We start from the raw sequence: 15,547 nt of genomic DNA, 5'->3' as shown, positions 1-15,547 counted from the left end.
TCATGTGAATTTTAAAATAGTTTTTTTTTTCCTAATTCTGTGAAGAATGTCAATGGTAGTTTAATGGGAATAGCATTGAATCTGTAAATTACTTTGGGCAGTATGACCATTTTCACAATATTGATTCTTCCTATCCATGAGCATGGAATATTTTCCCATTTATTTGTGTCCTCTCTAATTTTGAGCAATGGTTTGTAGTTCTCCTTAAAGAGGTCCTTCACTTCCCTTGTTAGCTGTGTTCCTAGGTATTTTATTCTTTTTGTAGCAGTCATGAATGGGAGTTCATTCATAATTTGGCTCTCTGCCTGTCTGTCGTTGGTGTATAGTAATGCTTGTGATTTTTGCACATTGAGTTTGTATCCTGAGACTTTGCTGAAGTTGCTTATTAGCTTAAGAAGCTTTTGGGCTGAGATGATGGGGTTTTCTAGATATAGGATCATATCCTCTACAGACAGAGATAATTTGACTCCCTCTCTTCCTATTTGAGAACCTTTATTTTTTTATCTTGCCTGATTGCCCTAGCCAGAACTTCCAATACTATGTTGAATAAGAGTGGTGAGAGAGGGCATCCTTGTCGTGTGCTGGTTTTCAAGGGAAATGCTTCCAGCTTTTGCCCATTCAGTATGATATTGGCTGTGGGTTTGTCATACCAGGCTCTTATTATTCTGAGGTATGTTCCTTCAATACCTAGTTTTTTGAGAGTTTTTAACATGAAGGGATGTTGAATTTTATCAAAGGCCTTTTCTGCATCTATTGAGATATTCTTGTGGTTTTTTTCTTTAGTTCTGTTTATGTGATGAATCACATTTATTGATTTGAATATGTTGAACCAACCTTGCATCCTGGGGATGAAGCCACCTTGATTATGGTAGATAAGCATTTTGATGTGATGCTGGATTCTATTTGCCAGTATTTTATTGAGGATTTTTGCATTGATGTTCATCAGGAACATTGGCCTGAAGTTTTCTTTTTTTGCTGTATCTCTGCCAGGTTTTGGTATCAGGATAATGTTAGTCTCACAGAATGAGGGAGGAGTCCCTCCTTTTCAGTTTTTTGGAATAGTTTCAGTAGAAATGGTACCAGCTCTTCTTTGTACCTCTGGAAGAATTCCACTGTGAATCCATCTTGTCCTGGGCTTTTTTTTTTTTTTTTTTTTGGTTGGTAGGGTATTTATTACAATTTCAGAACTCATTATTGGTCTGTTCAGAGATTCAGTTTCTTCCTGGTTGAGTCTTGGGAGGATGTATGTGTCTAGCAATTTATCCATTTTTTCTAGATTGTCTACCTTATTTCTCTGTGCTTATAAACACAGAGGTGTTTATAGTATTCTCTGATGGTTGGTTGTATTTCTATGGGGTCGGTGGTGATATTCCCCTTATTTCATATTGTGTTTATTTGATTCTTCTTTCTTTTCTTCTTTATTAGTCTAGCTAGAGTTCTATCTGTTTTATTAATTTTTTCAAAAAACCAGCTCCTGAACGCATTGATTTTTTTTGAATGGCTTTTTGTGCCTCTGTCTCCTTCAGTTCAGCTCTGATCTTGGTTATTTCTTGTCTTCTGCAAGCTTTGGGGTTTATGTATTTTTGGTTCTCTAGTTCTTTTTAGTTGAGATGTTAGGTTGTTAACTTAATATTCTTCTAGCTTTTTGAGGTGAGCATTTAGTGCTGTAAGTTTCCCTCTTAACACTCTTTAGCTGCATCTCAGAGATTCTGGTACATTGTCTCTTTGTTCTCATTAGATTCAAATATCTTTTTGATTTCTGCCTTAATTTCATTGTTTACCTAAAAGTCATTCAGGAGCAGGTTGCTCAATTTCCATCTGGGTGTGTGGTTTTGAGTGGATTTCTTTCTTTCTCTTTTCTTTTCTTTTTTCTTTTTTCTTTTTTTTTTTAGATGGACTCTTGCTCTTTCACGCAGGCTGGAGTGTAGTGCTGCAATCTCGGCTCACTGCAACCTCCGCCTCCTGGGTTCAAGCAATTCTGCCCCAGCCTCCCAAGTAGCTGGGACTACAGGCAGGTGCCACCACGCCTGGCTAATTTTTTGTATTTTTAGTAGAGACAGGGTTTCACCATGTTAGACAGGATGGTCTTGATCTCCTGACCTCGTGATCCACCCACCTTGGCTTCCCAAAATGTTGGGATTACAGGCATGAGCCACCACGCCCAGCCTTTTGAGTGAATTTCTTAATCTTGAATTCTAATTTGATTGTTCTGTGGTCTGAGAGACTGTTATTTCAGTTCTTTTGCATTTGCTGAGGAGTGTTTTACTTACGATTATGTGATCAGTTTTAAAGTAAGTGTCATGTGGTGGTGAGAAGAATGTATATTCTGTTGAATTTGGGTGGAGATTTCTGTAGGTATCTATCAGGTCCACTTGTTTTAGAGCTGAGTTCAGGTCCTGAATATCTTTGTTAATTTTCTGTCTCCATGATCTAATGTTGTCAATTGGTGTTAAAGTCTCCCACTATTATTGTGTGGGAGTCTAAGTTTCTTTGTAGGTCTCTAAGCACTTGCTTTGTGAATCTCAATGCTCCTGTATTGGGTGCATATATATTTAAGATAGTTAACTCTTCTTTTTGAATTGAACCCTTTACCATTATGTAATGCCCTTCTTTGTCTTTTTTTTTATCTTTGTTGGCATAAAGTCTGTTTTGTGAAAAACTAGGATTGCAACCCCTGCTTTTTTCTGTTTTCCATTTGCTTGGTAAATTTTCCTCCATCCTTTTTTTTGAGCCTATGTGTCTTTGCATATGAGGTGGGTCTCTTGAAGGTTTTGGCTCTTTATCTAGTTTGCCATTCTATGTCTTTTAATTGGGGGGATTTAGTCCATTTACATTTAAGGTTAGTATTGTTATGTGTGAATTTGATCCTGTCATCATGATGCTAGCTGCTTATTTTGCAGACTTGTTTATATGGTTGCTTCATAGTGTTACTGGTCTGTGTACTTCAGTGTGTTTTTGTAGTGGTCAGTAATGGCTTCTTATTTTCATATTTAGTACTTCCTTCAGGAGCTCTTGCAAGGCAGGCCTGGTGGTGATGAATTTCTTCAGCATTTGCCTATCTGAAAAGGATCTTATTTCTCCTTCACTTATGAAGCTTAGCCAGATATGAAATTCTGGCCTGGAAATTCTTTTCTTTAAGAATGTTGAATGTTGGCCCCCAGTTGAGAGATTTGCTGTTAGTCTAATGGACTTCCCTTTGTAAATGACCTGGCCTTTCTCTCTGGCTGTCCTTAACATTTTTTCTTTCATTTTGACCTTGGAGAATCTGATGATTATGGGTCTTGAGGTTGATCTTCTTGTGGAGTATCTTACTGAGGCTCTTACTGAGGCTCTTTGCATTTCCGGAGTTTGAATGTTGGCCTGTCTTGCTAGATTGGGGAAGTTCTCCTGGATGATATCCTGAACTATGTTTTCTAACTTGGTTCTATTCTCTCTATCTCTTTCAGGTACCCCAATCAGTCGTAGATTTGGTCTCTTTACGTGATCCTATATTTTCCAGAGGTTTTGTTCATTCCTTTTCATTTTCTTTCCCTCTATTCTTGTCTGACTGTCTTATTTCAGAAAGATAGTCTTGAAGCTGTGAGATTCTTTCCTCCGCTTGGTCTGTTCTGCTGTCGATACTTATGATTGCATTGTGATGTTCTCATGTTGTATTTTTCAGCTCCATCAGGTCAGTTATCTTCCTCTCTAAATTGGCTGTTCTGGCTATCAGCTCCTGTATTGTTTGATCATGATTCTTAGCTTCTTTGCATTGGGTTACAACATGCTCCTTTAGCTCAGCAAAGTTTGTTATTATCCACCTTCTGAAGCTGACTTCTGTCAATTCAGCCATCTCAGCCTCAACCCGGATCTGTGCCCTTGCTGGAGGGGTGTTGCAGTCATCTGGAGAAGAAGAACTCTGACTTTTCGAGTTTTCAGTGCTTTTGTATTGATTCTTTCTCATCTTTATGAGTTATCTATCTTCAGTCTTTGAGGTTGCTGACCTCTGAATGAGGTTTTTGTGGGGTCTTTTTTGTTCATGTTGTTGTTGTTGTTGTTTGTTTGTTTTTCTTTTAACAGTCTAGCCACTCCACCATAGGGCTGCTGCGGTTTACTGGGAATCTGCTCCAGACCCCAGCTGCCTCAGTTTCTGCTGTACTGGAGGTATCACCAGTGAAGGCCACAAAACAGCAAAGATGGCAGCCAGCTCCTTCCTCTGGAAGCTGCATTCTGGTGGAGTACTGACCTGTTGCTGGCCTGCATGTACCTGTGGGAGGTGGCTGGAGACCCCTGTTGGGAGGTCCCACCCAGTGAGGAGGAATGGGATCAGGGTCCCACCCAAAGAGGCAGTCTGGTCACAGTATGACCAGGCAGCTGTTCTGCATTGTTGGGGACCCTTCCTCACAAACTGTTTATTCTCCATAGCCAGCAGGCTGGAGTGCCTGAATGTACTGAACCACAGACGGTAGCCTCCCCTCCGCCTCTGGGAACTTGGACCCATCTCAGGTGTATTCTAATCTGCCACCATTGGCTGGTTGGGATTCCAAGCTAGTGGGTCTTAACTTGTGAGGTGCCGTGGAAGCGGGGCCCACAAAACGATGCTGCTTGGCTCCCTGGAATCAGCCCCCTTCCTAGGGATATATACAGACAGATTTCCCACCTTGCCAGGGATCCCAGCTGTAGTATGTAAAACTCACGGTTGTCTGTGTGTGCCTGAGTGACTGCTCTGCCGAGACTCTACACAGCTCTGTGTATCAGACCCAAGGCCCTGGTGGCGTGGCCTCATGAGAGGATCTCGTGATCCGTGGAAAGATCCATGCAGAGATCCATGGGAGAAGTGTGGTTTCCCAGGCGGGGTAGCACAATTACTCACTGCTGCTCTTGGCTGGAGGTGACGGTTTCTTTGGCTCCCTGCCACTTCCGGGTGGGCCGTCACCCCTTCCACTCCCTCACCCTTTTCTTCGTTCTCGTTGGGTCAAGCTGTTCGTCCAGTCAGTCCCAATGCAAGAACCTGGGTATCTCAGTTGAAGGTTCTGAATTCACTTGCCCTTTTTCATTCCTCTCCAGAATTGCGGTAGACCACAGCTGCTTCTAATCGGGCATTTTGGGTCTGAGACTTCTTTCAGACTTTCTGTGCTCAATCAACACATACACACAAGCTAATTGGGAATTTTATTTATTTGTAATTTTATGTTATGATCATTTTTATAAAATGCATATCTGCAACCTTTGGAGTTTAATTATATATTATATAATATCTATATCTTTCCGAGTCATTTATAGTTTTCATGTATATATAGCTCTAGCATGTTTTTTTCTTCATTTTCTCTTTTTTTTTTTTTCTTTTTTTGAGAGAGGGTCTCAGCCTATCACCCAGGTTGTGCCATCATGGCTCACTACTGCCTCCACCATCTGGGCTCAATTGATCCTGCTGCTGCCTCAGCCTCCCCAGTAACTGGGACTACAGACATGTGCCACCATGCCCAGCTATTTTTTCTGTTTCTTTGTAGAGATGGGGGTCTCACTGTGTTACCTAGGCTGGTCTCAAACTTGTGGGCTCAAGCAATCCCACCACCTCAGCTTTCCATGCTGGGATTACAGGCATGAGCTGCCGTACCCGGTCTATAGCAGGTTTTTTTTTTTTTTTTGAGACGGAGTCTTGCCCTGTCGCCCAGGCTGGAGTGCAGTGGCGCGATCTCAGCTCACTGCAAGCTCCGCCTCCTCGTTTCACACCATTCTCCTGCCTCAGCCTCCTGAGTAGCTGGGACTACAGGCGCCCACCACCATGCTTGGCTAATTTTTTGTATTTTTAGTACAGGTGGGGTTTCACTGTGTTAGTCATGATGTTCTCGATCTCCTGACCTCGTGATCCGCCCACCTTGACATCCCAAAGTGCTGGAATTACAGGCGTGAGCCACTGCGCCCAGCCTATAGCATGTTTTTAATGGTTACATAATGTTCCACTGAAGACTCCACTAGGCTCTATTTAATAATTGCCTGATCGGTGAACATTTTTAAGGTTATTTCTGATATTTTTGCTGTAAGAACAGTGCTCCACTAAGCATCCTTATACATGTGGGTCACAATTGCCAAATTACTCTAAAAATTGGCTTTCAGGTTCAGTCCTATCTATGATAATCAGTGCCTATCTACACATACACTTGTTATCATAATATGATCAGTGTCTTTGACTTTTGATCTTCTCATAAATGAAAAATGGTATATCATGGCTTTAATTCATACTTCTTAAAATTGAGAAAAGCTGAGCATTTTCAATGTGTATCAGTCAAGTAGAACTTGCTTTGTAAATTAACTGTTCACAGCTTTTGCTGACTTTTTAATTGTATCTTTAAACTTTTTCTATTGTTTTATGAAAGTTTATCATATCCTGTGTATATTTTGCAAATATTTATATAATCATATCTCTTAACCTTTGCCTTTTTAGCTTCTGTTTCATATTCTCCTTTGAAAGATCTTTCCAATCTGAACCTTGTAAAACATTCTACTAGATTTTAATCTAAATCTAAATATCTTTAATCTAAATAACACATTTATGTGCATGTGTGTTTAAGTGTGAAATCTGAGGTGGAACTGTATCCTTATTTTATTGCAAATATATATGCAATTGTTTTAACACAATTAACTAATTCATCAACTTCCTACTAATTCGAGATGCTATTTTTACCCTGTTAACTAGTCAGAAATACTTGCCTGCTTTTTTGACTTCTCTTCTGTTTCACTGATTTATTTGTCAATTCCTGTCCATTTTAATGCGTAGTAGAGACAGTTTCTGCCAAAGTACTTGTATTACTCCATTCTTACACTGCTGTAAGGACATAACCTGAGACTGGTAGTTTATAAAGGAAAGAGGTTTAATTGACTCACAGTTCGGCATGGCTGGGGAGGCCTCAGGAAGAACAGTCATGGAGGAAGGGAAAGCAAACACATTCTTCTTCACATAGTGGCAAGAAGGAGAATGAGTGAGAGCAAAGTTGGGGGAGAGCCCCTTATAAAACCATCAGTTCTTGTGAGAACTCACTATCATGAGAACAGCATGAAGGTAGCCACCCCCATGATTCAGTTACCTCCCACCAGATCCCTCCCACAACACATGGGGATTGTGGGAACTACAATTCAAGATGAGATTTGGGTGGGGACATGGACAAACCAAATCATTTTACCTGTCTCCTCCCAAATCTCATGTCCTCACATTTCAAAATACAATCATGTCCTTCCAACAGTCCCCCAAAGTCTTAACTTATTTTAGCATTAACTCAAATGTTCAAGTCCAAAGTATTATCTCAGACAAGGCAAGTCCCTCCCACCTATGAGCCTGTAGAATCAGAAGCAAGTTAGTCACTTCCTATGTACAATGTGAGTACAGGCAAGGGGTAAATACACCTTTTACAAATGGGAGAAATTGACCACAACAAAGGGGCTACAGGCCCCAGGTAAGTCCAAAATGCAATGGGGCAGTCATTAAATCTTAAAGTTCCAAAATGATCTCCTTTGACTCCATGTCTCACATCCAGGTCATACTGATGCAAGAGGTGGGCTCCCACAGCCTTGAGCAGCTCTGCCCCTATGGCTTTGCAGGGCACAACCTTCCTCCAGGCTTCCTTCATGGCTGGTGTTGAGTGTCTGTGGCTTTTCCAGGCTCATGGTGCAAGCTGTCGGTGGATGTACTATTCTGGGGTCTGGAGAACGATGACCCTCTTCTCACAGCTCCACAGTACCCTAGTGGGGACTCTTTGTGGGGGCTCGCACCCCACATTTCCCTTCCACACTGCCCTAGCAGAGGTTCTCCATAGGGTTCTGCCCCTGCCACAAACTTCTGCTTGGACATCCGGGCATCTCCATACATCCTCAGAAATCTAGGCAGAGGTTCCTTAACCTCAGTTCTTGATTTCTATGCACCCACAGGCCCAACATCACATGTAAGCCACCGAGACTTGGGGTTTGCACCATCTGAAGCAATGGTCTGAGCTATATGTTGGCCCCTTTTAGCCATGGCTGGGACACAGAGCATCAAGTCTCAAGACTGCACAAAACAGCAAGGCCCTGGGCCCACAAAACCATTATTTCCTCCTAGGCCTCTGGGCCTGTGATGGGAGAGGCTACCATGAAGATCTCTGACATGCCCTGGTGACATTTTCCCCATTGTCTTGGTGATTAACATTTGGATCCTCATTACTTATGCAAATTTCTGCAGTCTGCTTGAATTTCTCCTCAGGAAATGGGTTTTTCTTTTCTATTGTATTGTCAGGCTACAAATTTTTCAAACTTTTATGCTCTGCTTCCCTTTTAAACATAAGTTCCCATTCCAAAATGTCTTTCTCAAGTTCAAAATTCCACTGACCTCTAGGGCAGGGGCAAAATGCTGCCATTCTTCTTGCTAAAGTATAACAAGAGTGACCTTTTCTCCAGTTCCCAAGAAGTTTGTCATCTTCTTCTGAGAACACCTCAGCTTGGACTTCATTGTCCATATCACTGTCACCATTTTGGTAAACGCCATTCAACAAGTCTCTAGGGAGTTCCAAACTTTCCCACATCTTCCTGTCTTCTGAGCCCCCCAAGTCTCTAGAAAGTTCCAAACTTTCCTACATTTTCCTGTTTTCTTCTGAGCCCTCTAAACTGTTCTAACCATTGCCTGTTAACCAGTTCCAAAGTTGCTTCCATATTTTCAGGTATTCTTATGGCAGCACCCACTTCCAGTACCAATTTACTGTATTAGTTTGATCTCATGCTGCCATCAGGACATATCTGAGACTGGATAATTTATAAAGGAAAGAAGTTTTATTGACTCAGTTCAGCATGGCTGGGGAGGCCTCAGGAAATTACAATCATGGCAGAAGGGGAAGCAAACATGCTTCTTCACATGGCATCAGGAAGGAGAATGAGTGAGAGCAAAGTGGGGGGAAGCCCCTTACAAAACCATCAGATCTCATGAGAACTCACTATGATGAGAACAGCATGGAGGTAACCCCCATGATTCAATTACCTCCCACTGGGTCTCTCCCATGGCATGTGGGGATTATGGGAACTACAATTCAAGATGAGATTTGGGTGGGGACACAAGCCATATCACTACTCTTCTTTCAAAAAAAGTCTTAGGGTTATTCTTATACATTTTTCTTCCCATTGAGCTTTAGAATTAATTTAAGTTCCAAAACAAAACAAAACCAAATTTATACTGGGATTTTAATGAGAATTGTTTTAAGTTTATATATTAATTTGGGAAGGATTGACATTTTCCCAAACTCTAGGTCTATTTCCCAAACCCCTACCCCTACCCCTAGCTTTATTGAGGTGTAATTGACAAATAAAAGTGGTACATATTTAAGATGTGCAACATGATGATTTGATATACATTATGAAATGATTGTTACAATCACCTTACATAGTTAATTTTTTTTTCTTTTGGTTGGGAGAACACTTAAGGTCTACTCCCTTATCTAATTTCAAGTACACAGTACAGTATTATCAGCCATATTTACCATGCTGTACATTAAGTCCTCATAACTTCATCTTGTAACTGAAAACTTTTACCCTTTGACTGACATCTTATTTCTACTCTCTGCTTCTATTAGTTTGACTTTTTTAGATTCCACTTGTGAGATCATACAGTATTTGTCTAGATAGTTTTATTCATGTTTTTGCATCTTTTAGCAAAGTTTTTTGCTTCTCATATAAATCTTACACTTTAATATATGTCTAAGTGTCTAGTTACTTTATTAAATTTATGCTTATGACCTGGATCTCATAAAATTTTTATTTAAAATTTATTATTTTATTGGTTTTTGTTTACGTTTAGTTCTCTTTATCAAGTCTAATTTTTGAAAGTTTCTAATTAATTTCTATTTTCATCTTTATTCATTTTTTTCATTTGTCTAAGATCTGTAGAAAAGTGATACTAAAATTTCCAAGTGGTTCTTTTAAAAATTTTTTCATTTAGTTACCTTTTTATTGCTGATTGCTGTTTTGCTGTATTGTGATTGGAGAGTATAGTCTGTATGTTTTCTGCTTCTTAAAATTTCAACAGTTTGGGTGTACAGGTGATTTTTTTATTACATGGAGGAGTTCTTTAGTGGTGAATTCTGAGATTTTTAGTGCACCCATCACCTGAGCAGTGTACACTGTGCCCAACATGTAGTCTTTTATCCCTCACCTCCCTCCCAACCTCCCCTCCTCGAGTCCTCAAAGTTCATTATATCACTCTGTATGTCTTCTTGATGGACACTTAGGTTGGTTCCATATCTTTGTAGTTGTGAGTTGTGCTGCTATAAACATGCGTATGCATATGTCTTTTTCATATGATGACTTCTTTTCCTTTGGGAGATACCCAGTAGTGGGACTGCCGGATCACATGGTGGATCTACTTTTAGTTCTTTGAGGACTCTTTTCAACTGTTTTCCATAGAGGTTGTACTAATTTACATTCCCACCAGCAGTGTAAGAGTGTCCCTTTTTCAATACATCCATGCCAACACCTATTGTTTTTTGACTTTTTAATTATGGTCATTCTTGCAGTAGTGAGGTGGTATTTCTTTGTGGTTTTAATTTGCATTTCCCTCATTATTGGTGATGTTGAGCAATTTTTATGTGTTTGTTGGCTGTTTGTATATCTTCTTTGGAGATATGTCTATTCATGTTCTTTGCCCACTTTTTAATGAGTTTTTTTTTTTTCTTGCTGATTTGTTTGAGTTCCTTGTAGATTCTGGATGCTAGTCCTTTGTCAGATGCATGGTTTTTGAATATTTTCTCCGACTCTGTGGGTTTTCTGTTTACTCTGCTGATTATTTCTTTTGCTGTACAGAAGATTTTTAGTTTAAATAGGTCCCATTTATTTATTTTTGTTTTTGTTGCATTTGCTTTTGGGGTCTTAGGAATTCTTTGCCTAAGCCAATATCCAGAAGAGTTTTTCCAATGTTATCTTCCAGGATTTTTATGGTTTCAGGTTTTAGATTTAAGTCTTTGATCTATCTTGAGTTGATTTTTTATGAGATATGGGGATCCATTGTCATTCTGTTTTGCCAAAGATCAGTTGGCAGTAAATATTTGGCTTTACTTCTGGGTTCTCTATTCTGTTCCAGTGGTCTAAGTGCCTATTTTTATATCAGTACCATGCTGTTTTGGTAACTATAGCCCTGTAGTATAATTTGAAGTCCTGTAATGTGATACTTCCAGATTTGTTCTTTTTGCTTAGTCTTGCTTTGGCTATGCAGGCTCTTTTTTTGTTCCATATGAATTTTAGAATTTTTTTTCTAGTTTTGTGAAAAAATGATGATGGTATTTTGATGGAAATTGCATTGAATCTGTAGATTGCTTTGGGCAGTATGGTCATTTTCACAATATTGATTCTTCCCATCGATGAGCATGGGATGTATTTCCATTTGTTTGTGTCATCTGTGATTTCTTTCAGCAGCGTTTTGTAGTTTTCCTTGTAGAGATCTTCTGCCTCGTTGGTTAAGTATATTCTTAGGTGTTTTATTTTTTTGCAGCTGTTGTAAAAGTGATTGAGTTGCTGATTTGGTTCTCATCTTGGTCACTGTTGGTGTATAGCAGTGCTACTGATTTGTGTAAATTGATTTGGTAACTGTAGACTTTACTGAATTCACTTATCAGATCTAGGAGCCTTTTGGATGAATCTTTAGGATTTTTTATACGATCATATCATCGGTGAACAGCAACACTTTTACTTCCTCTTTTCCAACTTGGATGGCCTTTATTTCTTTCTCTTGTCTGATGGGTCTGGTGAGGACTTCCAGTACTATGTTGAATAGAAGTGGTAAAAGTTTCCTTGTTCTAGTTCTCAGGGGAAATGCTTTCAGCTTTTCCCATTCAGTATGATGTTGGCTATGGGTTTGTCATATATGGCTTTTATTACTTTAAGGTAGTGCCTTCTGTGCCTGTGTTTTCTGCTTTTTGGATGTTGTGTCAAAGTTCGCTTTCTGGGCAGTAACCTAATTAATTTTTGTAAATAGACTTTGGGCATAAGAAAAAACTATTTTCTCTAGGGGACAAAGGTATTTTCTGTATAGCTCTCTAGCTTTGATCTCCATAGCAGCCCCTCGTTGTATTGCTTTTTAACGTGTTATGCTGATAGAGAGTGTGAGTGGGCTTAAAACGACCAGTGACAGCATCATACCAGATTCAAAAGACTATCTCAAATAACAGATGGCACTGAAGATGATGTACTCTGGAAAACTGTTAGTTGACTCAAAAAGTAGATGGAAATGACCTCTGAGCTAGCCTGCGTGGGTCTGAATCCCGGTTCTGCCACTTGTCAGTTGGGTGACCTTGAGCGAGTTATGTAATCTCCATTTGCCTCAGAAACTTCATCTTTGAAATGGAAGTAACAGTAGTACATACCTCAGAGGGAAAGCTGTTGTGCTTAGAGCAATGCTTTGCGTGTAGTAAATACATGTGTTTATTATTATGTCTTTTTTTTCTTTTTTCTTTTTTTTTTTTTGAGAGGGAGTCTTGCTCTGTCGCCCAGCCTGGAGTGCAGTGGCACGATCTCGGCTCATTGCAAGCTCCGCCTCCCAGGTTCACGCCATTCGCCTGCCTCCACCTCCTGAGTAGCTGGGATACCGGCGCCCACAACCACGCCCAGCTAATTTTTTGTATTTTTAGTGGAGACGGAGTTTCACCGTGTTAGCCAGGATGGCCTCGATCTTATGACCTCGTGATCCGCCCGCCTCGGCCTCCCAAAGTGCTGGAATTAAAGGAGTGAGCCACCACGCCCGGCCTATTACGTCTTTTTTTTTTTTTTTTTCCTTAAAGGCTGATGTTGAAGGTGCATGTGGAAGGGTTTTGTTTCCTGAAAAATGAAAATGAATAAAAGCAAGAGTTCTAAGTCAGTGTATTTTCTGTCATTGGGATTTTGAACAGTTTTATCTGTAAATTAATGTTATATGTGACATAATTAAATGTCACATGTAGGCATTTGATTATGTCATCTAAGTGCCTGCATTTACAATGTGTAGTATTCAGATTGCCCAAAAACTTTGTATTTTTGGATCTTCTGTTTGGAAAAATAGATGATTACCTTATATTTGAAGTCAGTTTTTCTTTACTCATTTAAAAAATAATGGTTGGTAAAGTTATTTAGCAAGCTTGGAAACAGTTTATAAAGTCAAAAAATCAGTATACAGTTTCATGTTACAAGGAAGTGTTTATAACTGCAAAAATGTTGAAAACAATACCTGATAGTAGAAGGTTGATTAAATTATGCTACATTGACACAGTGGTATAATATGGAGCTGTGAAAGAATAATGGCTTATTATCTATATTAATTGCATGGAATACCTTCATTTCAGAGTATGTGGCTACTTTTTTCCCTAGTTTCCTGTTTTTTTGGTAATATCAGCCTTCTGTTGCATTTGTCTGTTGATGTCTCTATATTCTGCACTAAATTATAAACCACTTTAGGCCAGGGAATGGTAATGTATTTGTTATATCCCCAGCATTGGTACACAAATGCTTTGTAGTAGGAACTTAATAATGAACAAATGTCTACTGTGTGTTGGATTGTGTCTGAGTTGGATGTTTGTCCTTGTTTTAGGAATGCTAACTATTTTAGTATCAGACGTTCCTGTGTGTACTTTGAAGAACAACAGTAACAGCAAAATTAGGCTGGTTTAGGAAGGATTTAATTTAAATATAAGGAGATTTTTCAGGGACAGTAGTTGAATAGTAGAGTCGGTTAAGGAAGAAAATATAGAATTGGTTTCTCTAGGACATGCAGAAGTTAGCTTTAGTTAGCAATTTTTACACACCTTTACCTACATTTCATAATGTTGTACACTTCTTCGCCTTTTTAGACATGCTTATCTTTTTCTGTTGCTTTGGATATTAAAAAAATATATATAAATATGAAGTTGTTAAAAAAACAAAATTGTAATAGACATGTACATTTTTAATGTATGTAATTTAACCCTTTAGTAAGTGACTGACTAATATGAAATTTATTTTCAAATTAGTATTTCTTGCTAACACGAAATTTCATGCTAATATGAAATTTATTTTCCTATTTTCCATTTCTCTAGAAATGGAAAAAATTAATAATTCTGATGTATAGGAATATAAGAGGCAGATTCTCTGTTCTTTAGACTTTTCTTTTTTCTTTTAGCTTTGTACTGCTGGGTGATGCTTTTCTTGCCTTGGCCAAGTAGAGCCAAGTAAAATTCGTTGGATCCCCTGAATTATTTACAAGTCACAGGTTGTAGAGGTTCTTACTTTTTATAGAAGCAAGTACATTATCTCTGTTTTTTCTCATCTCAGAAGAACGGAAATGAATTTACTTCTGTGCTAAGATCTTTTATTAGACCACGGAAACTAAATTAAATTTTCCTTTTCCTAACATTTAATGGTTTCAGTTTCTCATTTAGTATTTGAACTTGACATACTCATATTGGAAAAAGCAAATATTGTCAAATTAATTGCCCACTTCTAGAATTCAATTTCCTTTCTAGCTTCAGGTTCTTGTTAAATGAAAAAAACATACACTCAGTTTATGAGGACAGACTGTTCAGAAGCAAATTAGGATAATGTATTTTGGGAATTAAATAGAGCTGTGGAAAGCAGAAGTTGAATTTCTTATTTAAACTTCTGTTGTTAGAATAATTCATTGATTGGAAATACCCCTAAATAAGACATCTGTAATTTTTTTGATGATTAATTAAAATGTTTTCTGTATGAAGGTTTCATTTATCAAATGAGAGACATAACAGGTTTTTCATACTAGTATAATCTAATCTCTTCAAGGAAAAAAATTCTCTTCAGAAGGGAATTGTGGTTACATTTTACATTTTGAAGTCATTGGTTTTATTTATGCAGTCAAAACATTTAACTTGGTGAGGGTAAGAACAGGAGTTTATGGTTATGTTACCGATTATTCTAGATATTAATAGTTCAAATAGTCCTGTTCAGTGATAGGTATAAAAAAAAAAGTTAAAGATTGAAAAGTCAGGTTGCTAATCAATGAGGATGCAGTTGCTTTTTTGTTACTATTATTTATAACTTTATCTCGCTCCTCTTTATTTCTCTTCATATCATGTAAGTTGGTTGGAGATCAGCTTATTAATCTTATTTAGAGAGAGGGTATGATTCAAGATGTGGTATAAACCAGAGTGAAAGAAAATTTCAGCAACTGAGGTGGACAAAATATTTTAAGATGACAAATTTCTTGAAAGACCTAAATGAAATCTTTAATGCAATCTTTGATTTTCTGTGAATTTTAAGGAAAAAAAAAATGGATAAGAATGTAAACAGAATAAATTTTAAAGGAAGTTCACCCCTTAAGAAAGGATTGAGGGAAAAAAAGATTAAAGATTTAAAACAGGCCGGGCGCGGTGGCTCAAGCCTGTAATCCCAGCACTTTGGGAGGCCGAGACGGGCGGATCACAAGGTCAGGAGATCCAGACCATCCTGGCTAACACGGTGAAACCCCGTCTCTACTAAAAAATACAAAAAAAAACTAGCCGGGAGTGGTGGCGGGCACCTGTAGTCCTAGCTACTCGGGAGGCTGAGGCAGGAGAATGGCATAAACCCGGGAGGCGGAGCT

At 38.7% G+C, this 15,547-nt stretch overlaps 1 protein-coding gene across 2 annotated transcripts in view; it reads left to right on the top strand.

Annotated features, from left to right (window-relative positions):
- Positions 1-15,547, top strand: part of LOC105493490 (RAB3 GTPase activating non-catalytic protein subunit 2) — a 121,273-nt gene that overhangs the window by 13,392 nt on the left and 92,334 nt on the right. The window lies entirely within an intron of this gene.

This window comes from Macaca nemestrina, chromosome 1, assembly GCF_043159975.1.
Source record: "Macaca nemestrina isolate mMacNem1 chromosome 1, mMacNem.hap1, whole genome shotgun sequence".
Taxonomy (NCBI): domain Eukaryota; kingdom Metazoa; phylum Chordata; class Mammalia; order Primates; family Cercopithecidae; genus Macaca; species Macaca nemestrina.
Note: the sequence above shows the minus strand (reverse complement) of the source record. Positions and strands in the feature narration are given on the sequence as shown.